Here is a 22267-nt window from a genome sequence, read left to right as displayed (position 1 = left end):
AAATTATGCGACGTATAATATTTAATGTTTAATATAAAGCTTCTTAGCATAATTGATGTAATCTAATTTTAAGCAAACATTGATTCGTGAATATTAATAAATTTATTACAAAATTCAAATTACGTTGATTAAATATTAATAAATATCGTTCGATATCAATATCGCATAACGCTCGACTTGACAATTCGAATTCATTCTCCACTTCACGTTTTAATTAAAGCTGCTATATCGATGCATTAATTACATGGCCCGATAACGAAACACGGTGCGAGCGAAGGATAGAAATAAGGGATCTAATGAAGTTTCGCGACAAGCTACAATTGCTGCGAGAACAATGGATATTACATCAGTTGCAATAAGTTACACTATCGTGTTCAAACTTAATCTTGTATCGATTCGATGGGAAACATAACCGACATTTTGTGGAAAACGGAAACTCGTTACTATGGAAGGTTAATCAAACTTTTAATTAACAGTAAATATGGGATGGAAAAAATGGTACTTGTATATTTCTGAATTTGTTCATTTTGTAATTCTTGTTTTCAAATTACTGTATTTTTACGGCAGGAAATTTGAGAATTTTTATAATTCCTATATTCTCTCATATCTAAATTCCTAAATAGGTAACTTTCCAAAGCATTGAATTCCTCATTTCTTACATTCCTGACTTTCTAACGTCCCGACTCCTAAATTCCTGACTCTCTAACTCCCCAGATCCTTAAATTCCCAAATATTAAACTTTCCAAACCCCTAAATTTCTCAATCCTTAAATTTTCCAATCTCTATATTCCCAAACCTCTAACTTTCCAAATCCCTAAATTCCCCACTCCTTAAATTCCTGACTTCCTGACGTCCCAACCCCTAAAATTCCTGTCTTCCTAACTTTCCAAATCTCTGAATTCTCAAATCCTTAAATTCCCCAATTCCTGCATCCCCAAATCCCTAAATTCCCCACTCCCTAAATTCCTGACTCTCTAATTTCCCCACTCCCTAAATTTCTGACTCTCTAATTTCCCCACTCCCTAAATTCCTGACTCTCTAATTTCCCCACTCCCTAAATTCCTGGCTCCCTAATTTCCCCACTCCCTAATTTCCCCACTCCTTAAATTCCTGACTCTCTAATTTCCCCACTCCCTAAATTCCTGACTCCCTAATTTCTCCACTCCCTAATTCCCCGATTCCCTAAATTCCTGACTTTCTAACTTCGGAACCCTCTAAATTCCTGACCTCCTAAATTCCTGACTCCCTAACGTCCCGACCCCTAAATTCCTGGCTCCCTAACTTCCCAAATTCCCAAATCTCTAAATTTCCAAATCCTCAGATCCCCAAATTTCCCTCAGAAATGAACGACTGCTAAACCATGCATGAAACAAAAATTTGCAATAGAAGCTATAAAAAACTTGATGAGATCGTGAAATTTGTCGTCATATCGCGAGGAAAGTGGGTGCTCGTGATTCGTCGTTCTTCATCTCGTAAACGCTTCGTTCCCAAGAGGAAAATGAAGCAATATGACAACAGAGCGATCGTATTACGGGGTTTCCTCATCGCAAATTTTTTACGGCTCAGTTGATTGCCGGTTAAAGTTAATTAGCTTCTGGTGACATCGGATCTTTATGAATGTTTCTTGCCGTTCGTCGTACTGTAACAATGAGTCGGCGGTTCATAGCACTCCATTCTGTGTAATACGTAATAACTGTGTCTCTCTTTCAACGGTGTCTTAAACGAGGACAAAAAATCGTATTACGCGCGAAACTTGTTACATTTACAACCAATGTGAAGCATTAACCCTTGTAAAAGGATATAAAAAATTTCTTTTCCTTCCTTTGAAATGAATTATTCTTTGAGGATTATGTTCTTGATAAAACATCATGGGAGAAGATATAATAATTTTGTAAATATTGTATTATTTTAAAAATACATTTTGGTTTTAGATAATTTTCTTTGGTAATATGTAATGATACTAAAAATTCGAAATTTTAAATTTAATACCAAATATTTTTAATTTAAATATTACATGTGTTTGATGCTAAAAATGTTTTGATTTATTATGATATACTTTTTGTTAATAATCGCTGTATATTATTAACAGACGAATACAAATGAACATCAACGATCTAATAATTGATGTATTATAAAAGATATTATTTCAGTATTACCCTCAAAAGGTAAAGTTATAAAAGAAAACGTAATGTTTCCGGTACTCCGATGCTAAAAATGAGAGCCATTACATTAATAGCACTAATATACCTCCACGAGTTAATGTAATTTCGACTTAAAAAGACTACCGATCTAAAACGATATTAATTACAATAGCACCATCCAGAATCACCCTTAATGCAAAAATAATTAACAGTTGGTACATTCATAATCCATCATAGAAACCGAGAGAATGTGCATAACATTGGAGAAAGTTCAAAATATCAGGCAAACATTTTAACGCAAAGATTACTTAATTTGTGACGGGGAAGCGAAAAATAGCATCGAATTACGAGGATCTACGGATAATCTGATTTCACGGATTGCTTGAAGCTGGTTGGAATAGTTTGCGATTAAATTAAATTAAGAAGATTCTGTTTGGAATCGAGGTTAAGCGCTGAATCTATCACCCTTCTGGTCGATAATTTATTTTCGCAAACAAAGAACTTTATTTCATGAAAGTAAAATGGCGAGAAAAATTATTATTTTATTCTTAGACATTTAGCATGTTTTACTATTTTTTGAAATTATGTTTTTAATATTGTTGTAGACAATTTATTACAATTTTTAATTTCATTGTACTTTGTAAAATTAATTATATTTGTTATATACTACATTGAATAATATTGTTAAATTTATTATATTATTTATATACATTTAGCATATTAAACAATTTTTTAATGTTATGTAGTCTGTAGGATTAATTACATTTTTTATAGACTACATTATATTACATTGTTCATTTTATATTATTTATACACAATCAGCATATTGAATAATTTTTTAAATTCAATTTTTAATGTCATGTAGTCTGTAGGATTAATTATATTTGTTATAGACTACATTATATTACATTGTTTATTTTTATATTATTTATATACATTTAGCATATTAAACTACTTTTTAAATGTTAATTTCAATGTCACAACAATTTCTACAATAATTACAGAAATTAGAAGAACCAGTTCAAGTTTAAATTTAAAGAGTAAAATCAACCTTCGTATATCAGGAATCGTATCGAGTTGACATAACAAGCAAAGCAAATAGAGATTAGCAGAACACTGACCATTACAATCCTTGCATTAAATTATCGCTATTGATTTGCAGCACTAATCGAGTGCATCGAAATAATTTCAGAATGTAATTCGGACAAGTCCGCAATATGCGCAATCTGCTTGTAATGCACGTACCAGTGCACGCGTGCATACATCGTTACGCTAATCACCAACTCGTGAAACGACGCTTTGCAACCAAATGTTGCTCGCAAATGTTACTAAGCAACGTTACTTTATAAATTTACTGCCGATTTCGATCAGAAATTATGCTTGGCAAACAGATAAATCACAAACTATCCTTCTATACCGAATTTAAATACCGCGTATTTGATGCGAACACACATCGGTAAAAGCAAACAAATTTATTTTACAAAGTAATAAATCGTCCAAAAATAAATACGTTTTGAATGTATACCAAAATAAATTTTATAAAAATAAAAAAAATTGATAGACGAGATTTCGAGCGTGACAGAAGCTGAATTAGATATATAAGTTTCTCGAATTAAATCGGTGGTCAAAAAACGAGCAAGATTCCAGTATCCAGGAGGAAGTTCGGCGGAGCTCACGTAGCGCCTTATCGGACATCTAAAATCGAAACAGCAGTTGGGACGTGCCGTTCGAAACGCCGTGAAACGAGCTCGTGAACCCGTCAAACTCGCCTTCGATATCGACAAACCTTTATTAATGTCCCGATGTACCGGGCACACGGACAAATCGGCGTAGAATATCGCGAGCCTACTCGCGGATTCCTGGCCGATCGCCAATCACGATCACGATCACGCTCGAGTGGCTTTGCAGCTGTAGCTCCCTTAATGGACTCTTCCTCTAATCCTGCTCCTGATCCATGAAAGAAATGGACAAGATGGAAGGAGGACAGAGGTACAGACCGATCGAGTGTCCGGCTAAAGATACGTGACCAGTTTTCGAGAACAGATCACTTCCAGCATCGTGGATCACGGTAATTACGGGAGACCTCTGCCATCCTTCATCTCTGCATCGACTGTCTCTCCCTTTCGTCTTTCGTATTCTCTTTGGGTCGATTCTCGTTTCCTTACCTCTCGATATCACGTTTCAGATTGAACGATGCAATCTTATTTGCTCTGCGTAGGGCATGACGCACCTTGTGCGTCATCTGATCAACAATGGTACTCACGTATCTCGAGAAAACTACGACCTTATCCCAACTATACTGTGTGACTCGTGAAGAGGTTCACAAACCTCGTACATTTTATAGGACGCACCTTATGCGTCTTGTAGAAAGATTCACAATGAATCGTGCACATTTTGTGCAAAGATTGCGGATGCACATTATGCGTCTCGTAAAACAGGCACTAACATACCTTGTGTGTTTTGTAAAAAGATAGAGGACGCACCATGTGCGTCTTGTAAACAGACTGACAATAAACCTTACATATCTTGTAAATATATGGATGACGCACCTTATGCGTCTTATATATATGTTGACAATAAACCTTGTGCATCTTGTAAATATATGGATGACACACCTTGTGCGTCTTACAGATAGGTTGACAATAAACCTTGTCCATCTTGTAAATCTATGGATGACGCACTCTGCGCGTCTTACAGATAGGTTGACAATAAACCTTGTCCATCTTGTAAATACATGGATGACGCATCTTGTGCGTCTTACAGATAGGTCGACAATAAACCTTGTCCATCTTGTAAATACATGGATGACGCATCTTGTGCGTCTTACAGATAGGTTGACAATAAACCTTGTGCATCTTGTAAATATATGGATGACGCACCTTGTGCGTCTTACAGATAGGTTGACAATAAACCTTGTGCATCTTGTAAATACATGGATGACGCACCTTGTGCGTCTTATAGATAGGTTGACAATGAACCTTGTGTTTCTCGTAGAGATATGAATGACGCACCTTATGCGTCTAACCAATAAATTGACAATAAACCTCACATATCTTGTACACATATGTATGACATACCATATGTGTCTTGTAAACAAGTACACACTGAACCTTATAGACGAAGAGATATTGTGAAGAGATTAACGATGCACTCTCTGCATTCCTATAGTTCTTCTGTTACGTATAACTAACGTTACACGTCTCGTGAAGAAACTGACGACATACTATTAATAATATCTTGTAAAGAGGTTAGTGACACACCTGGTGTGTTTTATGTAACAGAACAACCTAAGCGTTCCACGAAGAGATTGATAACGCACCGTATGTGTCTAATATCCCATTTATCTTGAGTAATGAACGATGCAACGTGCATAAACATTAACAGGGCAGAAATATCAAAGTTAATTCGTAAAAAGTATTTAAAAAGTTCGCAACTGTAACGTTAACTGGAAAAGAAGTTTCAATTAGTAAGGATTATTCTATAAGAAGATTTCAGTTTCAAACGAAATATTTATGGAACGAGAGAAAGAAGATTAGTAAAAGCTGCTGAAGTTCACATTAAATTTTATACCGTAAACGTAAACGGGTTCTGAAATTATTGTGTATTCTAAGAACCATAAAAGGAGGATAATACTAGAGAAACTCTTTGAAATTTCTATCGATCCGTGTTCGATAGACAGAGGCAAACAAATAAGGAATCATCGAACGGAACAACGGAACTGACGGTAAAAACAGTCCATCGAGGAATCGAAAGCACCCTCTGTGTTTGCGCATACACACGGGTAAATGTCCACAAAAGCATACTAGAAACGAGAACGGGTAGTGGAAAGATCTTTCGATCCTGACGAAAGAAGAAGAAAACGTTTCCTTCTACTGGGGAACGAGTAAACGTTGACCTTTCGATGGCACACTTTCCCAATGGTGACGGAGGTCTCTCGTGCAGACCTCTGGTATCCTCTTCGCCACGTGACACACATAGTTCAACACTCGACCTATCGTATCTCGCGATATTTTACGAGGAAGCGTCCACGAAGAAAGTCCTGAGGAATGTCGACAGACGCTTCGATTGTGCAATTTCTCTTTCCTATATTTCGAGAACGCAGCTGTAAACATACAGTTGCACAAAGTATTCGAACACTGAAATTCTGTGTTGTTCGACAAGATACACATTCGCCTTTATAGTAGGAGATCCTTTAAAGGACAAGAAAGTTCAACAATTATTAACTAAAAATTGAAATGAAAGGAAAATATACAGAGATCACTTTTACTATCACAAAGGTGACCAAAGGCTCATGCGTGTACCGTGTGAAATGCAACAGCTCGATTACTATCGCATCCTAATCGAACAGAGAATATCTTAAAGACCTCGAGACAGGATACGATCATTCAGATCAACGAAATTGATTTTCTGCTTGCTCGGCTGTAAGAACAATAGACTACTTCAAGTAGATATCGCAATACAGAACTTGCATTCTACGGTGCACCCACTTGACGGAGATTATCATTCGAAAGTATTAGATACGATTCAATTTGTATTTTTCGTGAGAACTGAATTTTACGTATTCCCCAATTCTTAAATTCCTGACTTCCTAACGTCCCGGCCCTTAAATTCCTGGCTTCCTAACTTCCCGAATCCGTAAACTCCTAAATCTTTAACTTTCCAAATCTCTACTTTCTCCAATCCTTACATTTCCAAATCCCTAAATTTCCAAATCTCTAACTTTTTAAATCCCTAAATGTTCCACTCCCTAAATTCCTGACTTTCTAACGTCGCGATCCCTAAATTCCTGACTTCCTAATGTCCCGACCCCTAAATTCCTGACTCCCTAAATTCCCAAATCTCTAAAAAAATTCCTTAATCCTTACATCTCCAAATCCCTAAATTCCCAAACCTGTAACTTTCGAAATCTCTAAATGCCCCACTCCCTAAATTCCCAAATCCCTAAATTCCTCAATCCTTACATCCCCAAATCCCTAAATTCCCAAACCTGTAACTTTCGAAATCTCTAAATGCCCCACTCCCTAAATTCCCAAATCGCTAAATTCCTCAATCCTTACATCCCAAAATCCCTAAATTCCCAAACCTGTAACCTTCGAAATGTCTAAACTCCCGACTCCATAATTTCCCGACTCTGAACTAAATTTTACGTATATCTTGGAATCGTATAAAATTTTGAGCAGGTTCAGAATTTCTGTGTACGCTTCCGTGGCACGTGACATTTAGTGTTCGGAGAAGTACACGTCGCGAAAGTGTCAGAAGTCTGAACACGAGAGAGGCAGCCTCGAATTTCTGCCAATTATTGGGATTACACGCGAACTGCGGGTTGCATCGCAACGGATCACGGCGTTTATTAGCGGCGAAATTTCGCCAGGGAATTTCGAGCCTCGCGAAGCAATCTTTCTCGTGCCGTGTTTTCACCGCGCGATGCAATTAGCAGGACCACTGCGGTAATCATCGCGCAACACGGCCCGATTTAAATGATCGACCGTTTATCCGTAGTAAAAATTTCACGTGCTTATTGCTCCACGGTTATTTCTGGAAACCGATGGAAAAGAAATTCTGATGAAAAATAAGATCGTTGATTAGGAATGGAAAATAAATTGGCAAACTTAATGGCTGTTTTATGTCGGAAGAGATCGATATACGTCTCCGATAAAAATTATACGAACGCGTTGGCTTTTACGGTGGTAACTGGCAATTAAAATTAATTACATCCCGGTAATTGATGATATCTTGATCAAATAAACGTAACAATCGAACAAAACTATCTTGATCAATTTTCACACCAATGTGTATCAGTATAGCGCATCAGAAGATTAAATTAATAAATTAAATTTACTATATTTGCAGAGCTGTAATTATCTATATTCTCAAGTCTGTATATCTTTATACAGATAGATAAACTTAAAAATCTATATCCCAATTCCACGTGGTAACGATATTATAGTTCAACATTCAGAGTTAAGAACTAAATCTTAATATCACTAGATATCAATATTATCGAAATCCAATATCAATGTATGTAACACATTGGAAAGTCCAATCTATTAGATTATTAATGTTATTAATGAGATTAAATCTTAATATCCTTTGATAGTACTAAACCGACACCTCACCATAAACCTCAACATCTTCAGATAATTATAGCAATGTATTAAAATGTTTTTAGCTCTAAATAATATTAATTGCTAATATCCTCAGACGCCAACAATGGCAATACCAATGTCCTTGCACTAATAACATCTAATAACTAATAACATCAAATCCCAATATCCCAAAATCCCAATAACATCAAATCCCAATATCCCTAAATCCCAATAACATAAAATTCCAATATCCTCAGATTGCAATCTGCTAAATACTAAATGCCAAAATCCCTATTATTTTGGTAACACTATAAAGAGCACCGAACGTGTTAACGGGATTAAAAGAGAAGAAGGACGCAGCAAAACTCTTTAAATTCAAATATCTCGAACGTTTTGTCGCAGAAAGTTTCAGTCTGGGGAATAAAAGTAAGTTGGAGAACTAATCAAGAAAGAATCGCCGCAGTAAACCCCGGGAGCTCGGTGAACCGTCTGGGGAACGTCGGAACAAACAACTGGAACGCGAACAGAGACACGATGCCGGATATAAATCCGGCCACTCGATGTCACGAACGAGCGGCGGGAATAACAGAAGGACGACACGAAGCGACGCGACGCGTCGCGACGGTGGGAGAAAGTTAGCAAAGGGCTAGGCTTTTTGGATATCCGCCAGAAACTGGAACGACCGTAGGAAAACTCTGCAGTGGAGTCGGATGTTTCAAAGGACTCGCGCACTGCGAAAAACTGCGGCCCCGCTCGGGATGACTGTCCCCTTCCGGTTCGGAACCGGATACTGCGGAGTCGCCAGCCGCAGCTCAAAGAGGACTTTCTCAACGGGAAAATGGAATTTTCGGAAATGCTGCAACGACCATGCGATACGATAATACCGTTTTTCATTCCTATCGGTGTATCACTACCCCGTCCGGTATCGTGTAACTTTGAAATCGGATACTCGTGCATATGCGATAATTTTTCACTTTATTTTTTGTCAGAGATACGAGGTTCATTTCTATCGTTCGTCTCTTTTGATCATTTCTAACTACTCGATATTCTTTGCGATTATATGTTCACATATGGTTCTGACTGCATGTGTTGTTTGACTACATGTCGATGTTATTTGTTTGTAACTACCTGTCTATATATATTTTTGATGACTACATAATAATATATATTCTTTGCAATAAGGTGTTATATGTATATTGTTTGTGACTAAATGTTAGCAGAGACTGTTTGTGATTGTATGTCAATATATGCTGTTTATGACTATATGACTGTATGTCCACATATGCATATCGTTTGTGATTCATATGTTTATATACTGTCTGTAACTGCAAGTCAGTATAAATTGTTTTTGACTACATATCCTATGTATACTACATGTGTTTGCACATCAATAAAACTGTTTGTGACCACATGTGAATATGTATTGTTTGTAACTACGTGTCAACATATGTTGTTTGTGACCATATGTGAATGTGAATTGTTTATGACTACATGTCAACATGTGTTGTTTGTGACCACATGTGAATATGTCTTGTTTGTGACTACATGTCAACATGTGCTGTTTGTGACCACATATGAATATGCATTGTTTATGACTACAAGTCAACATATGTTGTTTGTGACCACATGTGAATATGTACTGTATGTGACTACATGTCAAACATATGTTGTTTATAACCCCATGTGAATATGTATTGTTTATAACTACATGTCCACATATGTTGTTTGTGACCACATGTGAACATGTACTGTTTGTGACTACATGTCAACATATGCTGTTTGGGACCACATGTTAATATGTATTGTTTGTGACTACATGTCAACATATGTTGTTCCTAACCATACATGAATATACATTGATTAAATGAGTCCCAATTACAAAATCATTAGTACATGTACTACAGTTTTTACCTACTCAACTATGAAACATTTAAATATTTGAAAGAAGTCGTTTCTTTGTAAACCGCCTCTTTTAAAAAATCGAGAAAAGTCACTTGAACTTTCAAAATTCATTTACAATTCGTAACTCACAACATTGCAGCAAAGAGCACTTCTGTACTCGGTTTCATTGAATCGCAGCAAAAGTCTGAAGAGCTTTTTAGTATACCTTTTAACCTGTTTGAGCTTGCAAGAACACTTTCGCACAAAAGTAACAAGTAAAACGTTAATGGTACTAAAATATCATGTAAATAAACTTGCGGATGCAAATTCTAATTACAAAGTCTCTACGTATCCTATTATTCCTAACTTTCGAGAACTTTCTAATATACCTTAACCTGTTCTAGCTTGCGAGGACACGTTCGTGCAGGAGCAACAGATAAAATAGTGAAGGTATGTAAATGTATAAGTAAAATTGCGAATGCAAGTTCTAATTACGAGTTCTTCACCTCTGTTATTATTCCTAAGTTTGCGACGTTTGGTGTGTCAAGGTGCTTGAGCTTATGTGGACACTTTTGGAAAGTGTTAAGAACGTTGAAAATGGTATAATGTAGAAGTAAAATTGAGGATGTAAATTCTAACTTTGAAGAAGTGGCTAATGTACCACAACCTGTTTGAGCTACCAAAAACATCTTTTTGGCAAAAGTATCAAATGAAACGTTAAAAATATTAAGATACTATATAAACAAAATTGTGGGTGAAAATTTTAAGTACACACTTCCTATGTCTTCTATTATTTCTAACTTTGAAGAAGTGGCTAATGTACCACAACCTCTTTGAGCTACCAAGAACATCATTCAAGCAAAAGCAGCAAATGAAACGTTAAAAATATTAAGATACTATATAAACAAAATTGTGGGTGAAAATTTTAAGTACAGACTTCCTATGTCTTCTATTATTTCTAACTTCGAAGAAGTGGCTAATGTACCAGAACCTCTTTGAGCTACCAAGAACATCATTCAAGCAAAAGCAGCAAATGAAACGTTAAAAATATTAAGATAATTTATAAATAAAATTGTGGAAGTAAATTCTAAGTACAAACTATGTCTCCTATCCTTAACTCTGAAAAAATTAATACATCCTAACCTAACTTAATCTTAACTTAATCTTGCAAGGTCCGACACGTCAAGAGTACCCCTAAATCAACAAAATGTGAACATAAATTTTGATGACAACTACCATAGCATTATTTGTGACTTAAATTCTTTACAGAGAAGATACGTTAGATGAAAACGTTATTCGAACGTAAACTCGATCACGAACAGATTTCGAGGCCCATTGAAATGTACATCGCAACGCCTCCTCGTATCGATTGAAATGCACATTCGCGAACGTGCACACACCAATCCGAGAGTCAAGCCTGCAGTCAGAAGCAATTTGAAAGGGAATTAAGATCATAATCCTGGTTCCTACGCGAGCAAATTAAGCCGCGGTCGAGCTACCAGAAATTCTATGGGATGCATTCGGATGCCGGTCTTAAAAGCTCGTCATTGAAACGCAATTAGTGGCGTTTGATGGACTGATAGCGATTAGAAATGTCTATTGAAAGGATGAAAGCTAGAGACTGTTTTGATGCTTTGGCTGATTCGATAACTTTCTGATTGTGCGTGTTATGATTTGGACGTAACATGTTATGTTACACAAATGTTATATTATGTTATGTTACGTTACACAAATGTTAGGTTATGTTATGGTATATAACAGTTATGTTATGTTTTGTTATACAAATGTTATGTTATGTTATGTCACACAACAGTCACGATTTGGACACCTGTTCAACAGTTACCTTGCGATTTCATGTTTTGCGAAGCTAATGTGATGAAGAGATAATTGAACAATTTTGGTATCGTTTTACAATGTAATATAAATGCAGCTGCGCTGAAAGCTGTGAATAAATATTGTAAAGTGGAAGGATGTTTTATTGACTAATTAACCCGTTTATTTTCATTGCAGCCACATGGCCACGTATTTGGGTTAATGTATTTTATGAAGTAAGAAAATGGGTTTATGTTGGTACATTAAACATAATTTTCACTGACACAGATGTTCAGTATTATGTTTCATTAACGTTTACATTTTGTAACAATGACCTGATGAAAATGAACTTACCGCAACATTTTACTGTTGCCACATTTTTGTTACTATTTAATTCTGTTATTAAAAATTTGTACATTTCTATTGATTTTTTGTAGCAAATCATATTTATGTTAAATAAAGAAGAAATTCTTGAAAGGTGACACATGTTACGAGGATCGAATAAAATGTTTAAAATATAGTCTTGAGTGGATATTTTTTTTTAAGTCGATAGAACATGAAGTATGTTCGACATTCATTAAATATGTCCGATATTCAAAAACGTCTCTTATCAAAATTACAAATCTATGCATTAATAATAATGTAACGTGATAAATATTGAGTGGTGTAATAATGTTAGAAGTGAAACATGAAAACAGTGAAAATAACAGAGAAGCATTAAGAAGGTAACTAAATTTCGGCCGATATCACAGCGTAATAAGGGCAATAGGACAACGATAAACTCCCTTTTCATTGCACGCTTGTACCGTACGTGACGATAATGTCGTAAGATTGTACCGATAGCAACATCGTGATTGTAAATGACGCCAGAAATTTAAGTTCAGGTAGTTGGCATAAACTTGTGCATGCAAACACGTACAGAGAACATGTTCGATCGTTTCGAAGGAAAAACGAATGGTAATAAAAGAAAAAGTAATTCGAAATTAAATACAGCTTGTGTAATGTCACTTTCATGCTGTAAAGTGATGGTGCTTTAAATTGAAAATATCAAACATATGTTTGTCTGGTGCGGATTAAAGTGCGATTACTCGCTACGACTGCAGCTGCGATAACGGTTTTATTCCCAATACCGGTTTGCATTATTTATAATCGGGAATTATGGGATGGACAAGTGAAGGAGAGCTTTTTGTTGTTGAAACATGTGGGAATTTGAAGGAGAGGTAATGGTAGAGGTTTGAAAGTTAATTTGGGATTTTCAAATTTTTATGTCGTGAAAGTTCAGGTTTTCAAGTTTGGACTTTTTCTAATTTTCTTTTCTAAGGAAGAAATTTTCTAACTTCCTTAATTTAAAATTTCTACACTCAGATCCCTAAAATCTTAAATTCTCAAATTTCCAATTTGGGAGTCCCAAGTTCTCAATTTCCAAATCCCTAAATTTCCAAATTTGTACTTTTCCTAATTTGCTATATTTCCGATTCCCTAAATGCCAAAATTCTCAAAACCCCGAATTATCATATTCTGAAATTTCTAAGCTCAGATCCCTGAAATCCCAAATTCTCAAATCCCAACTTAGGAGTCCCTAAGCTCTCAATTTCCAAATCCCTAAATTTCCAAATTTCTACTGTTCCTAATTTGCTATATTTCCAATTCTCTAAATGCCAAAATTCTCAAAACCCCAAATTGTCATATTCCGAAATTTCTAAGCTCAGATTCCTGAAACCCCAAATTCTCACATCCCCAACTTAGGAGTCCCCAAGCTCTCAATTTCCAACTTTCTACTGTTCCTAATTTGCTATATTTCCGATTCCCTAAATGCCAAAATTCTCAAAACCCCGAATTGTCACATTCCGAAATTTCTAAGCTCAGATCCCTAAAACCCCAAATTCTCACATCCCCAACTTAGGAGTCCCCAAGCTCTCAATTTCCAAATCCCCAATTTTCCAACTTTCTACACCCCGATACCTTCATATCCAAATCCCTAAATCCCCAAATTTCCACACTTCCAACACCTAAATTCCCACACCTCCCTATATCACCTCCCCAAATTTCCACACCTCCAAACTATCAAAAACCCCTAATCCACACATACAACATAACAAACATTATCCCACTCCAAAACACCAAAAACAATATCCACAGACATATTCAATACTCACAATACCAGAAACCAATCAGGTCCACTGTACCCTCCCGTAGCCAATCAATCGAAAGCGTTTCACATCACAGTATCCAAACGTCGCGTTATGTGACAGAGTGCCAAAATTTTCTAGATTCACCGTCGACGCTAACAATCGAGAGCGGAGTTTTCACAGAATGAAAATCCGTTGGCAGTATTCACGAGCCGGTAGTCCAGTCGTAGTTGTGTCCGAGAATCGATACGATAAACGGAAAACCGAGTGATAAGACAAGCCGCACTGCGTCAACATCAATTATCTACTTGTGCTTGGACAAGAGATATCGTTTGGCCAAGTTGAAATCGGGCGATCGTTTCACGTGGTTGGTTTGGCCAACGTAGCCCATTCCCAGCACAAATGAATTTCAATGCCGACGCTGTAACTGGCCTGTTTACAATTCTATTTCCATTTGTTTTCGACGCGGTCGTTTCTGTTTTTTGGGAGTGTTTGTGAAGGTAGTTACTGGTTTGGGTTAAGATACATGTGTTGGTAGGAGTGTCTTATTGGGTTGGTGTTTGGTGATGTGGAAATTTGGGATTTTTAGAGGTTTTGGTGGTAGAATTTTGGGGATTTGGGGATTTAGGAATTTGGTGAGTTGGAAGGTTGGAAATTTAGAAATTTAGATTTTTGGTAATTTGGAAGTTTGATGATTTAGGAATTTAGAAAGTGGGAGATTGGAAATTTGGGGAATTAGAAATGGGGAAAATTGTTAATTTAGGAACTTGGTAATCTAGTAATTTGGGATCCTAGCGATTTGGTAATGTAGGGATTTGGTAAGGTGGAAATTTAGTAATGTAGGGATTTGGTGAGCGAGAAATTTGGTGATCTAGGGATTTAGTAAGCTGGAAATTTGGCAATCTAGGGATTTGGTAAGCTGGAAATTTAGTAATCTAGGGAATCAGTAAGCTGGAAATTTGGTAATCTAGGGATTTGGTAAGCTAGAAATTTGGAAATCTAGGGATTTGGTAAGCTAGAAATTTGGTAATCTAGGGATTTGGTAACCTAAGGATTTGAGAAACTAGAAATTTGGTAATTTAGGAATTTGGTAATTTACAAATTTGATAACCTAGGGATTTGGTGATCTAGAAATTTGATAACCTAGGGATTTGGAAATCTAGAAATTTGCTAACTTAAAAATTTGATAACCTAGAAATTTGGTAATCTAAAAATTTGGTAAAGTAGAAATTTCCAAATCTACAAATGTAAAAATTAAAAAGAAGTCCAAGAAATTTAACTCCGCCCCACAGCCCCGAAAGCAGGGATTTATCAAACTATCCCCCCCGCCATGAAAACAATACAAACTAAAAGCTACAAGATCACCCAGTATCTCTACATCAAATACCTCAGAAGATATTCGAATCAACGACTAAAATATGTACATATTGTCTATATCATGTACTGAGCCCTACCCACGAATATTGCTTTAATTGGACAAATTCCAATCAGTCGAACAGCACAGAGAACAGATGGCCGTTGAAAGCAATCTACGTACAAAACGATCGATTTTAGTCAGAGAAATCAAAGATACCGGGGTCACTAAAGTTTGCTTAATTTACCCCGACGAATAATTCACGGAATAAATCTAACGCGATGTTTCACCCTGTTTGCCTCCGTCAAATTACTTCTCATGGAATACTATTTCCGTTTTACGCTTTTTATTATTTCACGAAAGTGGAAGTTTATTTAGTGGATAATTACGCGTTTCACCAAGCGATCGTAGAATTAACGGGGGTAAAACTAGTTTAATTTACTTCTGGTTCGTGGAAGATAATAACGGAATTCGTGTTTTCTCGTGAATTTTCGTGGAATGACTTTATCGAGTTCCTCGTTTTGTCAAGTCATATCGGGGGAGATTAAAGTTTGGAATAAGCTGATCAAATATTTAAACTGATTATGCATCGCAATAATTCGCTCGTGAATAAATCTATATTTCCAGTAAATTAACTGGCTCTTTTCGTTCTGATCGAAATTATATGACCTGATTGAATCTCGGTAAACAGGTTCTCCTTTATTGTATAACTCGTCATCATTGACACATGTGCATATTAATAATGTCATATGAATATGTATATATATTAACAATGTAATATATGCACATGTACATGCATTACTAACATGCTCTTAATATGAACATACAATAATAAAGTAGCAGTAAAATGTACGTATAGTAACAATGTAATATATGTACATATGTATATGCATTACTAATATGGTATTAATATGAACATACAATAATAAAGTAGCATTAATATGTGTACATATGAACAATGTCACATATGTATATGCACATGTATTAATAATGTACTTTTAATATGTACGTACAATAATAAAGTAGCATTAACATGTACATATATTAACAGTATAATATATGTATATGCACATGTATTAATAATGTACTTTTAATATGTCGTACAATAACAAAATAGTATTAATATGTAGATATGTGCACAATATAATATTAACATGTACTTATATCCATTTTAAACTTAAGTACACATATGTACACAAATATAAAATCTTTTTAGGTTATGAAATATTTAGATGTGTCTCACATATGTACACACATATGACCATCTCGTTCATCATTTAATTTCATGAATTTCTTAATATGTACATACATACACAATATAGTATTAACAAGTACTATATTCATTTTATACTTAAGTACTCCTATAAAAACTTTTTGGGTTATAATATATTTAGATGCGTCTCACACATGTGCACACATATGACAATCTCGTCCATCATATAATTTCATGAATTTCTTAATATGTAGATACATACACAATGTAATATTAACAAGTACTATATTCATTTTATACTTAAGTACTCCTATAAAAACTTTTTGGGTTATTATATATTTAGATGCGTCTCACACATGTGCACACATATGACCATCTCGTCCACCATTTAATTTAATGAATTTCTTAATATGTAGATACATACACAATGTAATATTAACAAGTACTATATTCATTTTATACTTAAGTACACCTATAAAAACTTTTTGGGTTATTATATATTTAAATGCGTCTCACATATGTGCACACATATGACCATATCGTCCACCACGTAATTTCATGAACTTCTAAAAAATTTCTAAAACCTATCTAATATAACCTAATCACATGCATGCAGCATAAATAAAAATTCGTAAAATCTCGTTCATAAACAGATCTGCCTATTTACCCCGAAAACAGCATTTCAGAGAATATTATTGAAGCATATCGCAGGATCATTAGAGGGCAGATTCAGAAAGTGCGCCTCATCCTTCAGCGAGTCGTCACGTTGACGGTCCTTATCGGCACGATCTTCATAGTGCGAGTACGCGATTTCGCGACGAATTTGCCAAAGAAGCTCCTCGGGATTAGATTACGGCATAAGCGGCTTATTTATCGCTGCGGCGACGAGGATTCGCGAGTGCATCGCAATCAACACGCCTGAAAACGCTTCGTTCTCGCGTGAATCCCGAGGAGGTGTCGACGACGAGACCGTCGAGCGTTCCCCATTCGGTTTTTCGACGATTACATTCCAGACACGCGAGCATTCGAATTTACAGCGTATTCCGAAGCAGTCATCGCGCGGAAACAGGAGATCTTCTCTTGATGAAGACGCCAGAATGAAGAGACACGAAACTCGTTAAACGGAAGAGAAGTTCTTAACGCTTTGATGCGATAATTACATATTTCTGTTGCTTCTCGGTGAAACTGGGAAATTTGAAATATTCTCGGATATAAACCTGCGTATTAACTCTTCGTGATATTTTTAACGTTCGACTTTTTTACGAAATTGGGTTCATTAGGAAATTTAGGTTAGAAAATTTGGGTTAAGGTATAGGTTAGGTTCGCATCTGACGCTTAAAACAGAGTAACTGTTCATTGTTTTAACTTGTTTTTCATGACGGTTTTTAATCTGTGTAAGGTTATTCTCATTTTAAAATTGTCATTCTTAATTTGTCATGTAGTAGATTTCTTTCTGAAGGTTTCTCTTTCTGAACATTTCCTTTTAAATCGATCAATCTTCATTTGGGAAGGTAGAAATTTGGAGAAATGAGAATTTGGGCATGTGGAAATTTGAGAAGATGAGAATTTGAGGGTATTGGAATTGGGGAGTTTGGGAATTTGGAGAGTAGAGAAGTTGGGGCGCTTGGAATTTGGGAAGCTTGGGATTTGGGGAGATGAGAGTTTGGGCGCGTGGAAATTTGGGGAGTAGAGAAGTAGGGGCGCTTGGAATTTGGGAATCTTGGGATTTGGGGAGATGAGAATTTGGGCGCGTGGAAATTTGGGGGTCTTGGAAATTTGAGGAGTAGAGAAGTTGGGGCGCTTGGAATTTGGGGAGTTTAGAATTTGGGAAGCTTGGGATTTGGGGAGATGAGAATTTGGGCGAGTGGAAAGTTGGGAAGATGAGAATTTGGGCGCGTGGAAATTTGGGGGTCTTGGAAATTTGGGGAGTAGAGAAGTTGGGGCGCTTGGAATTTGGGGAGTTTAGAATTTGGGAAGCTTGGGATTTGGGGAGATGAGAATTTGGGCGCGTGGAAAGTTGGGAAGATGAGAATTTGGGCGCGTGGAAATTTGGGGGTCTTGGAAATTTGGGGAGTAGAGAAGTTGGGGCGCTTGGAATTTGGGGCGTTTAGAATTTGGTAAGCTTGCGATTTGGAGAGATGGGAATTAGGACGTATGGAACAGTGTAGATAGCACAACTAGTGAAATTACGTGTATGATTACAGTTCTAACGCCATGTAGCCATTTTAAATTTAAACTTGTAACTCTGTCAGAGAAAGTAATGAACTACTTTCGACTAATGACATAAATGAAACTAAGAAGTTAAATATTAAATATGAAAATTATTTCAATACTTTCACAACCTTCTAAAAATATGAGTATTAAATAAATAAAACATTGATCTTCACCATTATAAAATCATGATATTCTCTGATAAATATCCCACAAACAGGAACCACGATAATGAATTTTCATACAAAATATTTGACCTCAATTTTGAACAATTGTCACACTTTCGAAACGTGAGACCTTGAAATTATTCATATCGATCAATGATTCCAAACAATCGGAAAAGATATAACGTGAAAGTACGTGATATTAATAAATAACATTCCTGATGAATCGATGCAAAAATCATTACAAACAATATGCGAAAGTATCCTCAACATATTTCACACCGTTTTGCAATTCAGATAATGAACAGAATTATATATAATCGGAGTGAAATCATTTTCACGAAATTCTGAGCAAAAAATAAAAGAAACAGATGTGGAAGAAGGTAACCTAGTTTACAGAGGCATATTAACAATGTAAATTAATAATTATTTTTAACTGCATCGAAGAAAACCCTCGCAAGAAACTATCTCATGCTACGCAATAATTAATGAGTTCAATGTTATCTCTTGTTCATTTCAATTTACATTTCACTTGTTCCATTAATTACGCTGTGTTTAGATTCATTTATGCATTACCCTGAATTCAACGCGATTCTCAGATCCCCGTGCTAATTATATCATCTTGAATCGTTTTGCAAACAGAACAACGCAATTGATAAGGTGCGATCAAACAGTCGTAACAGAAATTTCAAGAGAAACGATAAAACTGTTTCAAAATTGCAACATGGTGATCTTGCAAAAGATAATGCTTGATAAGTGAACATTCCTCATCCTCGAATAAACAATCCTTCTTGATAATTTTTCCAGTACTATAACCTCAATATTTCATGATAATTCACCATCTTAACTTTTGCTGGTTTTTGACAAATTTAGTCTATTTTTAAATTGAGAAACTTGAGAAATGTGGAAGTTTTAAATTGTCAAATTTTAAATTTACATGGAAATTAAATTTTATGTAGAATTTAGATATATTTTAGAGAGACTCAAACTAATTAGTTTGCTGCTTTTTGAAAAATTTAGTCTATTTTTAAATTAAGAAACTTGAGAAATGTGGAAGTTTTAAATTCTCAAATTTTAAATTTACGTGGAAATTAAATTTTATGTAGAATTTAGATATATTTTAGAGAGACTCAAACTAATTAGTTTGCTGCTTTTTGAAAAATTTAGTCTATTTTTAAATTGAGAAACCTGAGAAATGTGGAAGTTTTAAATTCTCAAATTTTAAATTTACGTGGAAATTAAATTTTATGTAGAATTTAGATATATTTTAGAGAGACTCAAACTAATTAGTTTGCTGCTTTTTGAAAAATTTAGTCTATTTTTAAATTGAGAAACCTGAGAAATGTGGAAGTTTTAAATTCTCAAATTTTAAATTTACGTGGAAATTAAATTTTATGTAGAATTTAGATATATTTTAGAGAGACTCAAACTAATTATTTTTGTGATATAAACTTATTACACTGCTAAGTTAGCAAAGTACTTTAACAGAGTAACTATAATAAAAGAAAAATAATTTCATGATTGCACCGTTATTCCTAAAATGTGAACGAACTACTCATATTGAAGAGAACGTTCGAGTCAATTGCTTTCACAATAGCTGAGTCAGCTTCCAATCGACACCAATAAGCTTATTAAAAAAGGAAACGTAACTAGGATTCTAGGTAAGGAATTAACAAAATATTCTATTAAGAGGTATGTAAATAAACCTGTCGTAAACCTGTGTCGAATCGAGGAAAGCCAGTGATCGACTACAGGAACCTTGACAACATTCAAACGACTCGTCTATGGAATAATTGAACCGGATAGGCCGTTTACGACTCATAGAGACGTCAATGAAATCACTATTGAAAACGTAGAAATCACTATTACTATTACTTTTCGTTTTTTCCAACCTCGGTCGAATCATTTCCTTTCACTCTTTCGTTTTTGTCCTTTTGTTCCCTTCTGTTCCATTCGTTATTTTTTTACATTTTTCATATTTTTCATGTTTTCCACGTTTTCCTATATTTTCTACATTTTTTACATTTTCTATATTTTCAATGTTGTCTACATTATTTTATAGTTTCTATATTTTTACTGTTGTCTACATTTTTTATATTTTCTATATTTTCAATGTTGTCTACATTTTTTACATTTTCTACATTTTTAATGTTGTCTACATTTTTTACATTTTATACATTTTCAAGGTTGTCTACATATTTCTTCGTTCTCCTTTTTTTCTGATAACAAACTAACACTTCAAACTCAATTTCGAAGAAATAATTAACCTTTTTAAATCTTCCGAAATTACAGAATTAATTTGTCAGTAACCGCAATATATTTCCGAAATCTCAAGCTCAAAAAATTATTCACATTCTTTCGCAAATAAACACAGTAATAAATCACAAATCCCTGTCCCAATATTGTGACCCCAAAATCGAGACGTATAAATGATGAACGTCAAAACAAAGGCTCAGTAAATAAATTGAAGACAAGGAAGCAATTTCTCCGAGCAAGTTTATCGAAAATAAAATTCATCTCCTATCAAGATAGCATTTTAACCGGCTTGCTTTAAATCACCGACATTCCACTGTAATAACATTAAACATCATGACGTCACGAGAGATCAGAAGCCTTTGTTAAAAATCTGCTATAAAAATTGTAGCAAATAAACCTTGTATCTTAAGTATGACAAATGGTTTTGAACACTGCTGATACTTTGTAAATAAAATAAATTCTTCAAATAGGTTTGTTGGAGAATTATTGAAATTAAAATTTGCTATTGAAATGATTAAAATTGCATGACAATTTTAGGTTGGGGATGGGAATGAAATTGTGGGAGAAATTCAGAGCTATGAAAATAGAATTATGTTACATTTTATTATTTTTGTTAACAAATTTTAATATTTGTCAATGTTGTCGCAACTTAAAAATTTACAAGTCAAAAGTAAATTAAAAATAGAACAGAGTGATACTGTGGAATATGACAAAGTACACTGTACTGTCAATTGTATTGTTTCATATGATTCAAAAGTGTCACAAAAGTCTCAATATGAAAATTTGTATTAATAATTTCCCAAATTCCAAGCGTCCCAAATTCCAAACGCTGCAACTTCTCTAGTCTCCAAATTTCCAAATTCCCCAATTCCAAGACCCCCAAATGTTCACATGTCCAAATTCTCATCTTCCCAAATTTCCACGCGCCCAAACCCTCATCTCCCCAAATCCCAAGCTTCCCAAATTCCAAGCGCCCCAAATTCTCCACTTCCCAAATTTCCACGCGCCCAAACTCTCGTC

General features: G+C 35.1%; 1 protein-coding gene across 5 annotated transcripts in view; it reads right to left on the bottom strand.

Moving 5' to 3' along the window:
• Positions 1 to 22267, bottom strand: part of Pgant9 (polypeptide N-acetylgalactosaminyltransferase 9) — a 328116-nt gene that overhangs the window by 194533 nt on the left and 111316 nt on the right. The window contains exon 1 of one of the 5 annotated variants that reach the window (XM_076532839.1): positions 14077 to 14425. The exons of the other annotated variants lie outside the window; for them this stretch is intronic. The gene's annotated coding sequence lies outside the window, so the exon portion shown is untranslated. Of the gene's footprint in view, positions 1 to 14076; positions 14426 to 22267 lie in introns of those variants that run through there. 5 annotated transcript variants of the gene reach the window in all.

Source organism: Megachile rotundata, chromosome 6, assembly GCF_050947335.1.
Source record: "Megachile rotundata isolate GNS110a chromosome 6, iyMegRotu1, whole genome shotgun sequence".
Classification (NCBI taxonomy): domain Eukaryota; kingdom Metazoa; phylum Arthropoda; class Insecta; order Hymenoptera; family Megachilidae; genus Megachile; species Megachile rotundata.
Note: the sequence above shows the minus strand (reverse complement) of the source record. Positions and strands in the feature narration are given on the sequence as shown.